This window comes from Podarcis raffonei, chromosome 12, assembly GCF_027172205.1.
Source record: "Podarcis raffonei isolate rPodRaf1 chromosome 12, rPodRaf1.pri, whole genome shotgun sequence".
Lineage (NCBI taxonomy): Eukaryota > Metazoa > Chordata > Lepidosauria > Squamata > Lacertidae > Podarcis > Podarcis raffonei.
In genome coordinates, this window is record NC_070613.1 from 47081727 (window position 1) to 47095075 (window position 13349).

Genomic DNA, 13349 nt, shown 5'->3' on the forward strand with positions numbered 1-13349 from the left:
GAGTAGCCAATACGTTCCTTTTTAACAGTTACCTAGTGATCTTTGTGGCTGTGTAGGGATTTTAACGTGGAACACCCCGTCCCTTCCTTGTCCAACTCCATAACTTTTACTGCGGCTTTCAGACAGTGCAGTCCTCATGAACAGAAGCAGCAGCATTTGTGTCGTTGATTTCTTACAGTAAGTGATATATGCTGGTTGTCTTCTGGGACCGTTAAGACCCCAATTGGGGCACCGTATTAAATACCAAATGGCTGGCAAGCCATTTGGGGTTAGTTAACTTTAACTGAATATTAATATGCAGAGGTGGCAGACCTTATTATATGTATGAGGGTGTAAGTCCTAATTAACTCAGTGGGACACGCTTCTAAGTAAAAAGGGATAGGAATATGCTGACAGTCATTGAATTCCTTTTATTTCCTGTTCTGTGTATCATTGTTTAGTTGGATATGCAAAAGCAGTTCTCTATAATGATGCTCTAAGGTCTGAATAATAATAATAAAACTGTGCCCTTCTCAGTTTTTCCGGTGAGACTATCATGCTCCCTCCTGTAACTGCTTCAATCTGCATCCTAATTTTTAGTAAAGGGAGCCATCGAGGGAATGTTTGTATTTCTTCAGTGATCCATCTGTCATTTCCAGTCACTGGCTTGGAAAAGAAATCCTTTTAGACTGTTCTGCTGCATTTTCCCCAACACCAGCTTCTAGCAACCTGGCAATCAAACCAGTTCAGATGTGACATGATGACACTATATATGCTCTCCAATTGTGCTACCTCACTGTGCACCTTAGTTGCTGGCATACATGGAATTTGTCCTCTGTACTGCTGTTGTGTGTATCCTCTGCCATCCCATTCCTATTAAAATGTGTTTTTCTTTTCTTTTTGCTTTTTGCAATGCCTGCTCCTGCAGACCGTAACTCCGTGATCGAGCATCTATTTTGCAAGCAAAAGATCCCATGTTCAATCCCCAGAACCTCCAGATAGGTCTGGGTCAAAGACTCCTGCCTGAAACCCTGGAGAGCCACTGCCAGTCCGTGTAGACAATGCTGAAAGAGATTGCCTGATTATCTTACTCAGTATGTGGCAGCATCCTATTTTCACACACACACACAGCCCACTCATAAAATATCAAGGCGATGTAAAACAGTTTCTACAAATGCAGTAAAACAGAAGATAACATAAAACTATACAAAATGATTATAAAAATGATTGGCTCATGTTAGGGAGAGGGGGGAAAAGCGGAACCCTGTCAGCATAAAAGAAAAAGGTCTTCTAGAGATGTCAGTAGCAAGGATGCCTTCTGAATCTCTGCTGTAAAAGTGTCCCCCAGCATGGGGCTGGTGACACAAAATGTCCCACTTCTAGCTGAAGCCAGTCAGGCTTGTGAAACATGGGGAACAACCAATGATGCTCCTCCAGATGATCTCCATGATCAGACTGGGGTGTAAGGGGTAGTAATACAAGAACCTTAACGTGGCCTGGTAGCATGTGGGTAGCCAATACAGACATTTTAGCAGAGCTGTCCTGTTCTGACAACCACCTGCCTCATCAGCAGTCTATTCTGGTCCAGTTCTTGCACATCCACCCCTGATTAGATCTTATGGGGAAGCAAAGCTGTATGTCAAGTGTGTACTGATGATACTGTGCTCTGGAACTCCTCGTGATTGCTCCCAGTGGCTTCATGCAGATGTTAAATAGTAATGGGGACAAAATAGTGTCCTGTATTTCCATGCACTCTGGCACTTGTCACAGTCCTCCGTGCGCCAGTAGCTGTTGAGTCATGCTGGCCACATGAGCCAGAAAGTTGTAGGTGGACAAACACCGGCTCCCTCGGCCTGAAGTGAGATGAGCGCCACACCCCATAGTTGCCTTTGACTGGACTTAACCATCCAGGGATCCTTTACTCAGCCATGCAGGTAAGAGTTATGGCACCATAATATGGTGCATCCAATACCTATCCCACACATTTGATCTAGGAGTATATAGTCAGTAGCATCAAAAGCCACTGAGATGGTCCCTCTCTTAATAAAGGTCATCTCTCAGGGTAACCAAGGCTGATTCAGTCCCCAAACCAGGCCTGAACCGAGACTGAAGTGGGTCTTATGTTCTGTGTCAAACTGGTGTTATTGGATATAGCTGTACTAATCTGAAAAAGCATGGGCTTTTCACTGCTGACATCCAGGATGGAAAAAAATGGTTTAGGCTCTAATTTGATCCTCAGCTAGCAAAGACATTCTGGTAATGATCAGCTAAAATATGTTCCGGGCTTCACAGACCCTTTGATTAATGGGCATGCTGTCAAAAATAACCCCCATTTTCTACCTTAATGCTGAAAAGTGAAGCAAGTAAAAGGGATGAAACCCTGCCATGAAATGTTTTAAAAACAGAATTTTCCACGCAAAACATGTACTACTTTTTTTTTTAGAGCATGCCTTGAGCAAAGAATGGCCTAGTTTTGCTTTTGTGTTTTTTTAAATCCTTCTGATTTTCCTGCTGTAGCTCTGTACAACAAATGATGCTGTCATGTACCAGGACAATTTTGGGCAACTGTAACTGCATTTTAAAAAATGAGAAGATTATTTTGTTTTCTTTGTAGAAATATCCTTGATCCCAGTTAGATCTTTTAGCCAATCAATACATTTTAGTCTTGTCACAAGTTACTTAATTTTTAATTAACAGGGGCCAGTGTGATATGGACTAAGACTGGGGAGACCCATGCCCAACTCCTCACTCATCCACAAATCTCCCTGGGTAACCCTGGGGAAGTCACTGTCTTAGTCTAACCCACCTCACATGGTTGTTTTGAGAGAAAAAATGGGAGTGGGGGAGAGAACCATGTGTGTAGTATTGAGCTCATTGGACAGAAGGTGAGAGAAATGAAAAATCTAATATATTTTGGGTAGAGGTAGCCTGTACAGGTCAGCCAGCCAGAAGAATTACATGAGTCCATGGGAGTGACGGCATATCAAGGGACAGAATTGCCTGGACTACAGGACACCATTTTTCTATTCCTGGCTTTCATCAATTAATTTTGTTTTCCAAGGTCCAATACAATCGCCATGGAGTATTTCTTCTGGCTGATTGACCTGCATAGGCTACCTCTACTCAAAATACATTACAATGGTTGTTGGAAAGACAGCCTTTGCAGGTTTGAAATTCTGGCTTAAAAGGCAAGGATATCTGGGGAATCCTTTTATATCTACAGGATGAGATGCAACATAGCACAAGCAGGAGTTCTCTCATGTAGTGGGGTTACTCCTCCCTCCCCTCTTCTCTACAGAAGCCTGCACCCCAAAGATTTTTTGCAGAGAGTTGTGGGACTCTTTGGAGCACATTTGGGGGAGTACAGAGGGGGACTGGAGGAAAAAATAAGATAAACTGAAAATCCTGTAACACGTGTGGATTTCCATTGCACAAACAGGTGGAGTTAACCAGATGTCTGTCTCTAAATGTAAAGAAAGCCTCTAAGAATGGACTGTGGGTGCACATGCAAATTAATGACACGATGACCTCAACCAATGTGAATGAGCCATTGTGGATATCAAACCTTAGCTAGAACTTTCACCTCAAGTTTAACTCTTTCCCATGGAGTCAGTTCACACATTCAGCTCCCAGGGATCACATGTAGGGAACTAGCCCTATGCTGCTATTGTATTTTGTTGCAAATGAAAAGACGTTTAGTTGGAGTTCTAGTAATTCCACTTAGCCCTATGAGGTAATGCAACTTAGAAATGGTACAGTTATAAACAGATGATGGGTTTCATTCAGATTTTCTATCTCTTAAAGCGTTTAATTCTGTCTCGGCCTAATACTAAGCAACATCTTGTCTGCTTGCTTGGAAATTTAGTGATGGCTCTTATTTCCCCTGACAAGCCAGAGAGCTAGCTTGATGGCTATTGGCTGGCTTTTCTGTTTGCTGGTAGGATTTGTACTGCAGCCTTACCTCCTGAATTAATGGCAGACTGTTCTATTATGATGCCCTGAATAACCATGGTGCCACTTGTCAAGGAGATAACGTTTGATGCTCAGGAGTGCAGACTTAGAAGGGAGGAAGATGAACAGCATCATTGTTAATTCTTTAATACGTGAAACTACTTAGCCAGCCACAGTTAGATCAAAGCCGCCCTTGAAAAGATTGTGGTTTCAGGATAGAGGATCCTGGAAGTGGTTTGGATGGCTACATTATAGCTGGTAGCCCTGGGATGAAAAAAAATAGAGTGTGAAATTGTCTCTAGGTTCAAATAGCCTTTGTTTTCAGTTCGGAACGAATTTCCTTGTGTATTTGTGTAACTATCTTTTATACGTACTTTGAGACATCGAAAAGAAGCTGAAGCTTGTTTGACTGCAATGACTAATTGTCCTATCAGCAAACTTATTGAGAGAGTTGGTAGCAATCACTAATTTGTTTACAGGGCAATCCTAGAAGTAACTGGATTCAATGAGACTTACTTTCAGGTAAGTGTATGTAGACCTGCTGCTACATATACTTACAAACTGTGTATAAGCCACCGCAGTGCCAAGAATAGGCCTCCAGGATGGTTTATAATGTAAGTGAAATAATCAATAAAGGATAATACAAATAGTAGTATCAGCTGAGTATCAGTTCACCAAAAGTTTGGATAAATAGGAAAGTTTTAAATTGGCATCTAAAAGATAACAGTGTAGAAGACTGACAAATCCATATTTGTGCTTCTATACAAGTGTTATATGTATAAGGGTTGTACAAACAATGCAAAATGTGGCAGTATTAAAATGCACCTGTTCAGAAGAATATTCTATTCTCACAATAGTCAGCATTCTGTGCCCACTGAGCATGTTCAGTCCTCATTTGGATGTTTTGGGGATTCCCTCCAATTAGTTTTTTTTTTTTTTAATGAAAGGCTTTTATTTTTTGTACATTTACGAACTTTGGGTTCCCCCAGAACATGCTGACATCTTCCTCTTGTGCATGGATTGTGCTGTTTTGACTAAATAAGGATCAGCCTTTGACTAGATCACTGTTATGGATATGATATTTGCAATGTATTGGGAAAACAGAGGCATCCTGTTCCATTGAGTCTCTCTTGTGCTGCATCTGAATAACAGCATGCTCACTCACTGTAAGGCCATTTTTCTGTGGCAAAGAGCCATTTGAAACCTGGCTTTTGGATGGGTTTGTCAGGTCTTATTTTACTGATAGTTACTGCAATCCTGGCTTGACGTAGTATGAATTGTCTGGGGAAGGAAATGCTATAAAGGAATATTGCACCAGTACAATTGCTGGTTTAATATTCTCTTCCTTTATAGATTTGCCTTTGCATGCATATTTGTGTGCCTGTATTTCACATTGTTTTAATGATTTACTTAAACAGCAGTTTTATATTATTGTTGTTTGAATAGAGCAATCTCAGCACCTAAATATTCTTTATAAACATGTGTGACTCACAGCTGTCAGATTAAAGGATTTTGAGGTCTGGTTTTCAAATGTTTACTGCTTTCTGAAATTAGACTGCATGGTTCAGCAAAGTATATTCCCTCTTATATAGCCAGCTATTGTTCCACTGAAAAGTCAAGCCTTTTACAAGGGACTGGGATTTAGTAAAGTGCTGTGGCGGTCAAGTGATAAAAGGTATGTCACATAGAATGTATGGGTAGCACATGGTAGTATCATTCATTCCTCAGCTTATGCTGTAAAAAAACACATTGGTGGAGAAGACTGAATGCTTTTTTTTCTGTTTAGAGAATTCCCCAATGGCACATTTTACCTGGGTTTTGAGATGGCTCATTAATAACTTTTAGTAAATGAGAAGAGGCAGTTAAGAAAAGATGCCAAGATACCGAATAGGTTTATTCGTTTGAAACTTTGTACACACCAAATGTTAAATGGCTAATATAGAATAATGTTGCTTTCCCATTACTTCGATCAGCTCCTATTGGCATCTGGTAGTAAAAGAACAGGGACTGGGAACCCATGACCCTCCAAATGTTGTTGCACTTTGATTATCATCATTCCTGACCTTTGTCATGCTGGCTGGCATAGGTTCCCCTCCTCCGATTAATTTTTTTTCTCAGTAGTGGCAGCCCAGTTCTGAAGAATGTGTTGTACACTTTCAAGAGACAGGTGAGAACAGTGTTGTTGTGCAGTTGTCCTTCCAAAGTAGCTGTGGTTTTTAATAGGTATTAATTTTTTGAATTACGGCACTTTTATTCATTAAATGCCTTTGTGACCCACCTTTCTTCCTAAGCATGAGTAAAGCGACCATAGGTGACCCCTCTCATTGAAGGGATCCTCTGTGTGAATGACTGTTTGGTCCAAGACCAATTAAAACAAAACAAAACTGGAAGAAGCAGGGTCAGCCCAGGATGTTCTGCTGCCTGATGCAGAAGACAAGATGGTGATCCCATTCCCCAGCAAAAGTCAATGTGGGCAACGAAATAGCGTCCTCCACAGAAACTGAGGGAAGCAGGGTAGTTTGGAGAACTAGGTACAAGACAGGCTGCATGGTCCACAAATCTTAGTCCTCAAATAGAGGGGGATGCTAACCCCTTTCCAACACCCGCTGCCTGAGGTGGTTGCCTCACTTTGCCTAATGATAAGAAGGGAGAGAAGGGGTTTGGAAGTTGCCCATCAACAGGCTGAGCTGGTATACTGATCACTTGTTTACAGCCTTCACAGCTATGCACTGTATTTCTGTTTAAATTATAACAGTTATTTCTAAATTAGAATATGCTTCCACCCCCTTAAATCTGTGTCTTCTTTTTTGGTACTGTGTAAGTCTCCACCTCCAATATACTCAGGGAAAGGATACAATTTAAGATACAACAAAGACCTCCAGTTTTTGTTCTTCTCCCACTCTTCACTCAAAAATTACAAGCCCTACTACTTATGTCTGGAATGCATTATATGTGTTGGGTTGTACAGAAAAGTAGCTCTGTTGCTAAGGAATCACAGCAGCCACAATACAGCAATGTGTTACAGCATGAAAAGGGCTGGTTTCTATGGATTCTGGCAAACAGCGTGTAGTGGGAATTCCCTTTGGATACACATTACATTAATCTTTCCATCTCACATCAGAATTGTAGTAAATTAATTTATGTTCCAATATCGCGGCTTGGCTGTGGAGCACTCTGAATGAACAGTTGTAAACACAAATGAAACAAATGGGTCTCCTGTGAGCTTTAGTTGCCATTTTTTCCTGTTGTCTCAGCAAAGCAATTGTGGAACACTCAAATTATTTTCAAATTTCCTTACAAATGTGCTGTTCGGGATTCTAGACGCTTGGCCTCCTTCTTTCCTCACACAGCTGCACCAAAGAAAGAGGCACATGTTTTTCACTGTATGCCTCTAAGTGGCAAGCGTATGGCTGGCATTTGTTAACACAGGAATAAGAGCAGACCTAATGTAGTCTGTGGCAATACTAACCAAGACAGGGAGTGTACAGCATGGGTTATAAGAGCACCTTTTGTACTTGTTCTCTTTGTTTGTGGCTGTTAGCTTTGTGTTACAGACTGGTGCTCCACAGTAGTCTCTGTGATGTGGAGGTTGTACTCACAGTAGACTTGCAGTATTGGAAGCGAGACAGCAGCTGCAGCTGACAGCGGTGGCGGGCATTTTAATTTCCCACAATGTGCTAATATAGCTTCACTGCACGACATTACGGAAATATAAATGGTAGCTCCCCAGAACTAGCCTGGATGCTAAGGACAGGGTTTGGGTAACACCAGTCCTAAGTATGGCATTTGCTGTTACCAGCATTCCAACACCTCCTCCTCCCAGTCTGCTTCCTCTGGCTACTCATCATTGTCCCACCACCAATCCCCTGGCTCTGAGCCTTCTTCCCCTGGGGGTTGCCCTGGGGGTTCCCCTGAGGGTTGCCTCCTACCACTCTTCTGCATCCAGCTAGTCCATGACATAGCCTCAGGGTGAGTTATCATTATTATTGTTGTTACGATTGGTGTTTGGCGAAGCAGATAAACCCTCTGTTTACTTGATCAAGGACATTTCTGCCCACATAATGAAATGAGAACTAACATGGAAGTAAGCCCCACTGTTTTCAATGGACCCTACTAGTCCAAACCTATATGTGTTTACAGTGGTACCTCTGGTTACGTACTTAATTCGTTCCGGTGCTCTATTCTTAACCTGAAACTCTTCTTAACCTGAAGCACCACTTTAGCTAATGGGGCCTCCCGCTGCTGCCGCACCGCTGCCACACAGTTTCTGTTCTCATCCTGAAGCAAAGTTCTTAACCCAAGGTACTATTTCTGGGTTAGCAGAGTCTGTAACCTGAAGTGTATGTAACCTGAAGCATATGTAACCCAAGGTACCACTGTATTCAGAAGTAAGTAACACTGAGCTTACTTTTAGATAACTAGGTATAGGGTTGTAGCCATATTCCCAGGAACATATACTTCCAGTTGTAGCTTAAAATTATTTAATTTCTAGTGGAAAAAAAATGTGTCTTTTGGTCTTGTTCAGTTCACATAAGGGACAGTAAACATCACATGCTGTCTCAGAGAGGGGAGAGTGGGAAGAAAGACATTTTAAGAAGAAAGGAGACCATTCCTCGCCCACCCCTGGGGCTTGGAATAAGATGTTAAATCTGAAACCCTCCTGAAGGTTGAAAATGTACTTGTGCTCTAGACACATGAATTGATACAGAAACAGCTGGGCACAGCTTAGTGAGCAGTTGTCAATAGCATGAAATTTATTATTATAATTGGCCGTAGATGACATTGCTGGAAGGGTCACCTGTAAAAGCAAGGAGTGAATTGACCTGGAGCTTTTTAAAAAATCCAGGTCTTTGAGGTCAGAATTTAAGTAATGCTGAGAGAGTCTTATATTAGCAAGCTCTGGGTTCTAAACAACCAAGCAAGACTAGATTGGGGCAATGCAGTTCTGAAGCTACACTGATCAAAGGGATGGCCACTTACGCAAAAAGAGAACGATGGAGACAATTTGAAGAGGTCTCTAAAGATGGATGTGAGATGCTGCTGCTGAAGAAGACTGCTTTAATCCAAACAGATTTTCTTTCAGTCATTTTAAAAGTAATACTACATTCATGAATTTTATGTGAGCATGGATTTGTAGAGGTCACATTTTGAAGTTCTTGTTTAGCATGACTTCATCCACTGAAGATAAGTATGCAAAACTTTATAGGTAAAACATGACCATTAGAAGTGATGCTAAAGGGTGATCTGAAATTAGAGTAGTATAGGACAACTAGGGCAATGTAATTGGTTTGGCTCTATCACATTTATGGAAGACTATAAACTGCAGATTTTATTAGGAATTCAGTTCAGTTCACATTTAAAGGTGAACCTATATATTTTGCACTTTATGAAACAGTATGCAAACTGAAACACAAGCATCCTTTGAAATTCACACTTCTCTGAATTTTGCAGTGCAGTTCCCCTGCTGGGTAATGTGCATGAAAATGTGTATACTAGGGTAAGGTGTGCACAGAAATGCATATGTAAGTGAAAGTAGCATATGAAAATTAATTACATTACAGGAAAGTGTCAGAAATTTGTAGATTCACCCCTCCTTAGCTTTGGTTTAACTTTTTGCTTTTTCACAGTAGTTCTCCTGGGATATCTGAGGAGGAAAGGGTTTTTGTGTGCATATAGCTTGCTGAAAGCAGGTTGCATGATCATAGGATAATTTATTGATCATCTTTGATAATGTTTTTGTATGATCCTTTCTGATAAATGGTAGGCATCTACTTGGGGTTATTCCTGTTGTTGCCATGGAGACTTCTGTACATAGCTGCAATTTGGAAGGGGGATCCTGTGGTTCAGTTATTTTTGTTGCACTGGAGATGCTGCAGCAGGAACATATTCCTCCTCCCAGCTGTTCATTAATTTCATCCATGTGCATACCTTCAATTTTCTCAGTCCATTCCATGTGTGCCATCTAGAAAGACCTCATGCCGGATAAATCAGTTAATCTCTGAACTGCCACCCCCCCACTGTGCTCTTGCATTATATGCTAATTTTAAAAACATGGTTTTTAAAACTAGCTGTATGTGTTCCTAGAGTTGAACTGCAGAATGAATATACATCTTTAATTCTGTAATGACAGACTAATCTCAAAAATACAGAAGTGTGTCTTCGATGTAGGAACAAATCAAAGAAGAATTTTGGCTACCACAGGAAGGAAGTTGATATATACATATCACAGGATAAGGCAACTTTATCTGGCTAACCATGTCAAGACCACTATCAGACTGGAGACGGGGTGGACTGTGGTAATATGGTGTCCTGAGTGAGGACAAAATTTGGCACCCCCACCTACTTTTAATAGGTACCCATATAAATATAGGTTTATGGTAGAAGAAGAAGAAGAAGAAGAAGAAGAAGAAGAAGAAGAATTTGTACCCCCTTGGCTGAGCACCCTTTGCCGGGGGACCACCCTCACTGCCCTAAATCCCACGCTGATCTGGAGTCATCCACAAATGTACAGGATGAATAGATAGGAAAGTCACATATTTCCTAGCACAATAGCAACATACTTTTGCAGCTCTTCAAGCCTGCTTCCTTCTAATTAGTTCCAAATGTTCAAGTTCTTTATCTTTCACTGGTGACATTCAAAACTCTCTCTCCCTCTCTCCCTACACACATGTAAAAAGAGAGCAAATGTTGGTCCTAGCATCAGGCTGGCACCAGGTAGGTGTGAGCTGACCTTGATGGCTCATTTGAATTGCTTATTAATGAGCAATGCACCAGTAAGAAAAATATCAGAGCACTATGGTCAGACTATTGTTTATTTCTTGTATGCCTGTTGATACCTAACAATAAAGCAACAATTAAACATTACCCTAGCCAGCGTTTGAAACTCCCATTGTTCTAGGCACATTTTGCAACAGGGGATTTCATTAGCATGAGCAGTTTCTGAGCTCTGAGCACAGTACTGCGCCTAAGATTTCAGATTAAAACTGCAGAGTGGAAGGAAAGGAGGACCTTTTTCTGCTTCCCTACTTCCAGTTACTCTCTGAAGACTGGAGAAGAGAGCCTCTTAAGAATATTAGAGGGGTGGGCAGGGGAAGGACTGGACCATATGAAAAATGAACACAATATTTTAGCTGCAGTTCATTCATTTTCAGCTTTGTATTCTTGTTATTAAAAAAAATCATGCCTAGACATTCTGTTGTGCCCATAACCTAGGTTAAAGGTGCCATTTAGCTCCTAGCTTTCATATATCGGTTTGTAACACTGACATTAGCTACTAAGCAAGGTTTTGTAGTAAAATCCAGCCAACTGGCATCAAGCAGTGGGGAGAACTGAGATGCATCCTGACATCCTGTCTGGCACCATTGCTGTTGCCTTTGTTTTTGCAGGACAGCTACTGTAAGGAATAATTTCTCTAATGGACATATTCTCTGCCAGGGGCTTGAGTCCATGATATGTATGTCAGCCATTTTAATTAAGAGACTGGAATTAAATCTTCTCAGTAATTAACCTTCCTTTACAGTTGCACCACTTTTTACTTTCCCTTTGATGTGAGAAAGGAATAATAGCTCGATATGCAGAAAAATCAATACCCTTTCCTTTACATATATTTCTTCTCCCTGCCCCACCCCAGCTCCAGCAGTTCACATCTGATAAAGGTGATGTGCTTCTGCCAAGAAAGCAAACTCTCTAGGTTCCTTTCCACATAAGAAGCCAGATGGGTGAATTGGTTCCTGAGCTATGGGGGAGCTTGTTGATGTTTAGTCATTTAGTCGTGTCCGACTCTTCGTGACCCCATGGACCAGAGCACACCAGGCACTTCTGTCTTCCACTGCCTCCCACAATTTAGTCAAACTCATGCTGGTAGCTTCAAGAACACTATCCAACCATCTCGTCCCCTGTCGTCTCCTTCTCCTTGTGACCTCCATCTTTCCCAACATCAAGGTCTTTTCCAGGGAGTCTTCTCTTCTCATGAGGTGGCCAAAGTATTGGAGCCTCAGCTTCATGATCTGTCCTTCCAGTGAGCACTCAGGGCTGATTTCCTTAAGAATGGATAGGTTTGATCTTCTTGCAGTCCATGGGACTCTCAAGAGTCTCCTCCAGCACCATAATTCAAAAGCATCAATTCTTCAATTTTTAAGATGCTGTCTTTAAGATGGGGGAGCTAGTGATGAGCAAACTCTGCTTCACTGCTCTGTTTAGAATTGGCCCATCTCAAATAAATTATTTTTGTTGCCATACAAGTTGATTGATGTCATCAGGAGTATGAGGGGTCCAGAGATCTCTCTGATACCAACCATACTGTAAGCCCTTCTTTGTCACCCTGTTCCCTTCCCCTTCTTTCCCCACTTACCTGGCAGCACCAACTCCTGCCAGGGGCTGTGCTCCATCCAAAGCCCAGCAGCAGCTCACTGGGTGGGGCACTATACCAGCTTCCTGGCAGATGGGTTGCTGCTGCTTACTGGGAGGGAGAGAGGGTGGTGGAGGCAGTAGGGAGGTCAGCATGGTGCAGATGCCTCCCCATCTCCTCCTCCTCCTTGGCTTCTAGGGCTTTCTTTCTTGGCAATGACCACATGAGGGCTATAGCACACCAAGTACATCTGATTCAACCTTTCACTCACAAACACAGAGTGCCATGTTAGATACAAGGAAGCTGACTTATACCACTGGTCCATCTAGCTCTGTATGGGCTACACTAACTTCATTTATTTAGTAGCAACCAGGGCCTTGCAGAATCAGGCAGAGGCCCAGGCCAGGTAGATAATGTGCCCCCCCTTTTTTTTACCCTGGGGATAACTGAAGTCTTCTAAATAAGTAAGTATATAAATAATTTTCACTAAAGTTATGCTGACAAATAATTTTATTTCAAGGCTACGGAACTGATCTGTAAAAATATATAACGTAATTTTTTTATAATATATTATAATTTTAAATACATTTTACAATAAATACTTTATTCATTTTAAAATGTATAATACAATTTTTAATAGTTCAGTAATGTATTTAAAAATCTATTTTTAAGTAGACAAATTTGACTATTATAATTAAATTATAACTTCTCCGTCTTCTTATTCTACTCTTAAAAAAGATGTATGCTTGTGAGAAAGCCACTATTGCTCATAAGCCACTATTTCTTTAAAAAACTTGGTTTCCACCAAATATTATCCTCATTGAGCTATATGTACTCCTCGGGTGTAAGTAATATTCCTGGCCTAGTCAACATAAATTTAAACAAATGGCCACATCTTCATCAATTTTTCATCATTTTCAAAAAAAAAAAATAGCAATAAGAAAGCCAACACACTTATCTTTAAGGTACGTGTGGTTTTAATTTTTGGCAAACAAGATTTCAAACAAAAACTAACCAACTTTTAGTAGCATGAGAAACATGGTCCACCATCACATTCGTGGCACGCTGGCTG

At 41.1% G+C, this 13349-nt stretch overlaps 1 protein-coding gene across 1 annotated transcript in view; it reads left to right on the plus strand.

Annotated features, from left to right (window-relative positions):
* TMEM108 (transmembrane protein 108) overlaps positions 1–13349 on the plus strand; it is a 182864-nt gene that overhangs the window by 55425 nt on the left and 114090 nt on the right. The window lies entirely within an intron of this gene.